This window comes from Macaca nemestrina, chromosome 15 (genome assembly GCF_043159975.1).
Source record: "Macaca nemestrina isolate mMacNem1 chromosome 15, mMacNem.hap1, whole genome shotgun sequence".
Taxonomy (NCBI): Eukaryota; Metazoa; Chordata; class Mammalia; order Primates; family Cercopithecidae; genus Macaca; species Macaca nemestrina.
The window spans coordinates 11,869,211-11,877,111 of NC_092139.1; the positions used below are offsets into that span (position 1 = coordinate 11,869,211).

At 41.1% G+C, this 7,901-nt stretch overlaps 1 long non-coding RNA gene across 1 annotated transcript; it reads left to right on the plus strand.

Annotated features, from left to right (window-relative positions):
- The first annotated feature begins 2,845 nt into the window (after nt 1–2,845).
- On the plus strand, nt 2,846–5,226 carry LOC105470658 (uncharacterized). The gene is made up of 3 exons (XR_980668.3): nt 2,846–2,920; nt 4,231–4,420; nt 4,722–5,226. It is a non-coding gene; the product is annotated as an uncharacterized lncRNA (long non-coding RNA).
- The last annotated feature ends 2,675 nt before the right edge of the window (nt 5,227–7,901 follow it).

Genomic DNA, 7,901 nt, shown 5'->3' on the forward strand with positions numbered 1-7,901 from the left:
AGAGAGTGAATAAGCTTTCTATCCTCTTTCACATGCTTCCATGTTTCCATGCTTCCACTGTTTCTTCAACAGTGTCTAATATTTAAATCATTTGAATTACCTGGAACTGGCTAGAAACATAGTGGGTATTCAATGAAGTCTTATGGATTTCTTAATTTAAATAATTACACTTACACTTTGGTAAATTTCAGGACCAAAGGATCATCATAAAGGTCAGGCAAGCATTCATCTATTCTGGCTCAATCATAAGTCTCAGCCTTCTTTTTTTTTTTTTTTTTTTTTGAGACGGAGTCTCACGCTGTTGCCCAGGCTGGAGTGCAGTGGCGCGATCTCGGCTCACTGCAAGCTCCGCCTCCCGGGTTCCCGCCATTCTCCTGCCTCAGCCTCCTGAGTAGCTGGGACTACAAGCGCCCGCCACCGCGCCCGGCTAATTTTTTGTATTTTTAGTAGAGACGGGGTTTCACTGTGGTCTCGATCTCCTGACCTTGTGATCCTCCCGCCTCGGCCTCCCAAAGTGTTGGGATTACAGGCTTGAGCCACCGCGCCCGGCCCAGCCTTCTTTTTTGATAATTATAGTATAAATAATATCAATAAATATTTTGAGGTGAATGCTTTGTTCTTGGCTGGATAATACCCACTGTGTACCTTGTTAAAATTACATGGTTTCTTTCTGAATAGAAAACACTCTGTTTATAAAATGTCCTATTATCACGCTTCATGATGAATGAGCTGTGTTTATTTGTTTCTTTCCTGACTGTCTTTAGGAGATGATCTAAGGTTAATGGTGGAAATGCTACCAAAATAAATGATTTCATGTAGTCAAATATTTCATCTGAGCACTTTGTTTCAGGAAACTTGAGAAGAAAACAAATGAGTGTTTTTAGAGCATTTGAATTCATTCCTTAGCTTTAGTGCTGCAAAAGTTTCTGAGATACATCAAAAAATATATTTTCCATGTTGCCCACAAAGTCTACGATGCTTCCACTAATATGTCAATTGGAATATTACACATATTTTCTCCTGGAAAATCCTCAAAAGGATGTAGAAGGTGATTTCAGATACTTGCATAAAATGGGGCATTTTCCATGTGAAATGATTCCATAGAATCATACTCTTTCATGAGACTGATATTCACCAGTGCTGGCTTAAAACATTTTCCTAAATTGACATCTTGTTCTGAAAATAAACAGATGTAACATTTGCCACCAATCATTATAAGTTCAGGCGCTTTTGAAAAAAAAAAAAGGTATGTTCATATAGGTAATAGAATTTTCCTTTGCTGTCACAGATTCTGACTTAGCTTTATAGGTTTAGTTAACATCTGCTCTAGGCTTACATGGGAGTCTCTCACTTTTGGTCAAAGTTCTCAGATAAATTGCTGCTCCTAAGTGACATGGCCAGGATGAAGTCATCATTTTTTACTTTTGATCTTTGGAATTCTTTTAAGAGCCTCCTTTAGGTCCTCTTAAGTACAGATGACTGTTTATCAGTTACCTTCTTCCCTCAAGGTCTTACACACTCAAAAATATTTGAAAATGCCAAAGTCATCCTTTGTCTTGCAGTCAATATTATTTTGGAGGTAAACAGAGATTTAAACTTAAACAGGTCTTAAAACTACAGCCTAATAGAGAAAGAGTTTATACTAGAAGACATTTCTTTAAGACCAATTTTTTTTTAGTTCTTTTCTTTTTTAAAGTTAATATAGCCTAACCCTGGCAAGACAAAGAGAATAAATTTACCTTCCAAGTCCTTGGGACTTAAAACAACAGTTCAATAGAGAAGGAGTCTATACCAGAAGACATTTCTTTTAGACCAAGATCTTTCTGTTTTTTTTTTTTTTTTTAAGTTAGTATAACCCAACCCTGGCAAAACAAAAAGCCTGAATTTACCTTCCAAGTCTTTCTGGTAAACTCCAGCATAAGAAATTAAACATCTGACTCTTTTAAACTTAACTTTTTTTGTCTTTTTCTAGACTGAGTAACAATAGTCTCAAGGAAAGGTGTCCAAAATTGACTCAAAGGGTAAAGAAAGGCCCATTACCAATTGAGATGTCATTGGAAAAGTGGACTATGAGAGGTTCTTACTGGCTCCTTGAAGGGTTAGATTCTATTTTGGTTCCTTTATTTATTATTTATTTAAGATAAGAGAAATTAAATTGCTTTTCAAAATTACAAGATTAACTTTTGCTCTTTCGAGATCGGAAAAACCAGACCATAAAACAAAAGAATAAGACATCTACAATTCTACCTGCCTGTGAATATCCACTATTAATAAAGGGTATGTGACCCTACAAATTTATTTGTTTATTTAATAAAATATCTACTGAGTTTCTGTGGCAGGTGGTTTTGCAGGTACTGGGAATAGAGTCATCGGTAATATGCGTCTTCCTGGAGCTTACATTCTGGAGAGAAGACAAAGTGTAAACACGTAAATAGATTTACATGTAAGATAAAGACAGGAGTGGTAAGATAGTCATAAAGGAAAAAAATGGCTCATGGATTGGAGAATGATGATGGCATGGTGGGCGGGTGATTTTAACCACTAGAAGCCTCTCTCAGGAGGTGGCATTTGGAGAGAAACTAAGACAGAAGTAACTGTTAGGCTTCTTAGAGTTAGGAAGTGAGATCCCCCCTGTCCACAACAGAGGAACAGCAGGTGAAAGGCTGAAGGATAGAAATAACATTGGTGCAAGGATCAGCAAGACAGCCAGTGTCGGGGTGGAGTGTAGGATGAGATGACTGTAAGTGACAGGCAGCGGCCAGCACAGATAGAGCTTCGCAGACCACAGGTAGTGGTTTGGATGCTATCCTTCTCTGGTTTGTGTTTTTACAGGCGCAGTTTGGTTGTTGTGTGAAGACTTTTATGCTAGAGGAGCAGTTAAGAAAGAGGAGGAAGAGTGAAGGGCTGCTTCCAGGTGGAGGTAAACATGCAATGGCCGTCGTGACACGTGGTCACTCGGGGGACTGCTGAGGGGATGTGGCTGACCGCATGTCATGATATTTTGGATGCGGGGAATCGATAAACACTCCCTTTTCACTTTTCGCTTCATAGATTGTTGGCAATCCAGCAATGGGAATCTCCCCAACCTTCTTCATGGTCAGACGGTGTTTATTAAATGATTGTTCCATTGTTTATTGCTCCAATGCCCAAATGAGATTGTTTTCAATTAGGAACATTGAAAAGAACATCTTTCTTTCTTTCTTTTCCTTCCTTCCTTCCTTTCTTCCTTCTTTCCTTCTTTCCTTCCTTCCTTTCTTTCCTTCTTTCCTTCTTTCTTTCTTTCCTTCTTTCTTTCTTTCTCAGGGTCTCTCTCTGTTGCCCAGGAAGGCCCAGGAAGGAGTGCAATGGCATGATCATGGCTCTCCATAGCCTCCAGCTCCCAGGCTCAGGTGACCCTCCCACCTCATCCTCCAGAGTATCTGGGACCACAAGTGTACTCCACCAAGCCTGGCTAATTAAAAACAATTTTTTTTGAAATGGGGTCTCACTATGTTGCCCAGGCAGGTCTCAAACTTCTGGGGTCAAGCAATCCACCCTCCTCAGTCTCCCAAAGTGCTGGGATTACAGGAGTGTGTCACTGCACCCAGCAGACAGTCTTGTTCATGTAACTGTACACTTGTCTGATTATTTCCAAAAGGTATTTCTAAAAGTTGAATTGTTGGATCAAAGAGTTATTCACCTTTAAAATTTGTTACGTATCTTCCTTTTCCCTCTATTCTTTAGTTTAGGGTAATCGTGTGATGCTAGGACTTCGTTTTAGAATTTTTAGCAGCAGATTCGGGCTTGTTCATTGTCTTAAGCAATGATAAAATGATGAATTTGTAGACAGCATGTAGAGGGGACAACATTTTCTGAGTGATTTTGAAGAGGAGATGGGAGGCCAGCATGTTCCCATCAACTGACTTGGGGTCACTCTGGGCTGTCATGTTGGTGTTCACAGCCCTAGAGCAGGGCCAGTTTGTGCAGTGGGTCTTTGAGGTGGCATGATGTCTCCAGACTCAGCATCAGATCAATTTTTTAAAGGACAGGTAGGGTGTTTTTGGAAAAAATGGGAGCCAAGGATCCTCAAAAAAAAAAAAAACAAAAAACAAAAAACAAACAAACAAAAAAACACCTTTTAAGTGGTTTTCGGAATAAATGGCACAGCAAAATAGAAAGAATAGAAGTTTGCTGAAATGTGTGCATTCTGATCCAAGCACCACCACTTATTACCTCTGTGTTCTCATCTAGGTTATTTCACCATGCTGGGCCTCAGTTTCATCACCTGTAAAATGAGAATTTAATTCCTACCATGTGTGGATGTTTAAGGAATATATGACATAATTCTTGTAGAAGCTGTTTACTGAGCACTCACTATGTGCTACACTGTGCACCTTGCTTGCTGTCTATGGTCTCATTTATTCCTCCCAGTAATGCCAAGGTGGGTAGTATTTTTATTTTGTATTTCAGATGGGAAGAGTGAGGTCTGAGATACGGTGTGAACTGATGAAAGTCACAGAGCTAACAAGCGGCCAATCTGGAATTTGAATGCAGGGATTCCAATTGTCTGGTTGTAAAGGGCCAACCTGTCTCTACACATACTCTGTGCTCCATCTCCATTTTAGCCTTCATGGAACCCGGCAGAGGGTAGAGTGGAGACTTATCTTTCATCCAGAACTTGGCAGAAACAGAAAGAACAAATTGCCATTTTCCTTGAACTCACTTATCTGTTTCCTACTCAGATGTTCCTGGCTCATGGAATTCAAGTTGAACATGATCAAGTAGAGTTTATCAAACATCCATGGCAGAGATCCTGAATCTAATGGGAGCTTTGAGATAATCCTCTGAGATGTTTCCTCTTCTTCAGCCTTCTTGCTTTGATGCATAGGAAAGGAACTCTGGGCCTTTCAGAAAAGTCACGAGGGAACTCCTGGCCTTTCCTCCATCCCATGTGCAAGGGGAGCCGCTTTGCTGTGATTAGGAGAAGTACTCACACACATGGCTCACACACACCTTCTGGGTCAGTTTGGACCTTAACAGATGTTTTCTCTTTTATGTGGCCACATTTTCCATGTAGGACGCAAACCTGGGCTGGGCCAGGGCCAGACCTCAAGGCTTGCCTACCTCTTTCCTGGTTCCTTGAGCCCTTCCTCAGATGGGCAAAGCACATATCAGAACTTGGAACTGACCCTGCCAATCTTCCAGCAAAGCCCAGGGACCTCTTCACATATTGTTTAACTGGGGTCTGTGTGGCAGAGACGTGTGGCAGTCCCACGTCCTCCTTTTCATATTGATTAGGTCTCTTTGTGGAACATGGTCAGCTTGTCCACTCTCATTCTTTTTATCATTAATTAATTAATTAATTATTTTTTGACAGAGTCTCACTCTGTCACCTAGGCTGGAGTACAGTTGCATGATCTCAGCTCACTGCAACCTCTGCCTCCCAGGCTCAAGTGATTCTCATGCCTCAGCCTGTCAGCCTCCTGAGCAGCTGGAACTACAGGTGCATACCACCATGCCCACCTAATTTTGTGTTATTTTAATAGAGTCAGGTTTCGCCATGTTGGCCAGGCTGGTCGTGATCTCCTTTCCTCAGGTGATTCACCTGCCTCAGCCTCCCAAAGTGCTGGGATTACAGGTGTGAGCTACCTTGGCCGGCCTTTTTATCATTAGCTTCTAGTTGGCCAGATGGGTCAGTTTTCTTTAGAAACAAGAGACAGAGACACAAGCCAACAGAGACATTCCAGAAAAGTATCTTTCCCAGGATCATAGACCAAGATGCTTGATCAGAGATGCTTAGTTTTCGAGATCCAAGAGTGGGAATTAAATGGTACCATAGTATTTATAGGGACATTTTAAAAATGTTCTAGAGCAGGGTTCAGCAAATCCTGGGCTGTGGGACAAATATAGCCTGCCATTTGTTTTTTTACATAAAGCTGTATTGGAACACAGTCACGCACATTCACTTGGGTATTGTCTATAGTTGCTTTGTCACAACAATGCCAGAGTTGAGTAGTTGCAACAGAGACTGTATGGCCCACAAAGCCCAAAATATTCACTGCTGGGCTCTTTGGAGAAAGTTCTCCGACTCCTGTTTCAAACATTAGTGCGCAAATGCATTACTTGGGGAGCTTGTTACTAGGTCTGGGGATGGGGAACTAGAGACCGTGTTTCCGAACAAAACTCCACCTCATGCCAGTGCTGCTGGTCTTTGGGTCATATTTCTAGTATCCAGGTTCTAGAGCAGTGCCATCCAGTAGGACTTTCCGCAACACTGTATGTGGTCTGCAGCTGCACCGTTCAATGTGGTAGCCCTGTGCCACATGTGGCTAATGAACACTTGCAAAGAGGCTAGTGCAACAGAGGAATCAAATACTGTATTTCATTTCAATTACTTTAAATGTAAATAGTTATAATTGACCAGTGGCCACTGTATGTGATGGCATAGTTTAGAGCATAAATCCTAGATTGGATTGCTTGTTTCTAAGAAAAAAGTCAAACCATGCTGAGGTTTCCCTCCTATAAAAAAATAAAATTAAATAAATAAAAAGAGGCTGGGCGCGGTGGCTCACACCTGTAATCCCAGCACTTTGGGAGGCCAAGGCGGGCAGATCACCTGAGATCAGGAGTTCAAGACCAGCCTGGCCAGCATGGCAAAACCCCATCTCTACTAAAAATACTATATATATATATATATATATATATATATATATATATATATATATATATATATATCTCATATATATGTGTGTGTGTATATATATAGTGTGTATATATTACATATATATACTATATATATATAGTATTTTTAGTAGAGACGGGGTTTTGCCATGCTGTGGAGCGACAGAGGGAGACTCCATCTCAAAAAAAAAAAAAAAATAGGTATTAGCATTGTAGACAAGTTGGGAGGATATTAAGTCTTGGCTTGCTCACAGGGAGGGGGGCTCAGAGACACTGCAATCTGGCCTGAGTATAATAAACCCCTTTGTTACATTTAAATACCATCATACTATCTTATACACAGAAAAGCCTCAGGATGTTTTATAGTAACAATGCAACGGCACGAAAACCCCAGACAACTCTAAAAAGGCGCTAATTATTATTATTAGTGTTTTGCGCTAACAATAAATGTCAAATGGAATCCTGAAAACAAATAACTACCTGTCACCAAGTGAATGAAAGGCAATTTTAGTAAAGTGAATTAAAACCCCAAACATCACCAAGCCCAACCAGCAAGCAATGCCAAGGCAGCTTAGCGGATTCCTTGGCGAATGTCTTCCTGGAGCAGCAGGCATAGGATGTCCTTGGGGGAAAGTCCTGAAGACTGGGCCTGCTTGTTAACATCCAGAGGACCAGGAGGGGGAGGTGGTCAGAGCTGAAGTGCAGGGGCAAGTGCATCTTTGGGAGCGGCCCTCCATCACAGCAGATGGCAATTGGAGAACATTAAGGTGGAGCATCTTTATTTATTGGCTGGGCTGCAGCCTGCTCGAGTGTTATCAGTGACAAATTAAAGTTGGACAGCAGAGTGTGGATTTGTTTTCATGACACATTTCCCTTAGATTTTTCAAAGTGCATTCTGGGTGTCTCCCAAAGACTATTTTTAAAAAATAAATTGTACATTTTATTTTTTCAAAGTTCATTTATCTTTGATATCTGATTGACATATTCAGGACAGTTTAATCCTTTCTGCTGAAGTGAGCTGTGACAGCTGTTGCTACAGCAGTCGACATCACAGAGCCCTCCCCAGGAACAGGGGCTGTGTCTTAAGACAGGCCAGGAAGGAGAGCCTGGTGAGTTTCTTTCTAGATGGCTAGGGATGTGGTGGGATCCATCTCTTGGGTCACCAGATAGATGAGATTTAGAAGCGTGCACCCAGCTCTTGCTAATTATTGCAGAATCATCAGAGAAACCCGGAGAAACAA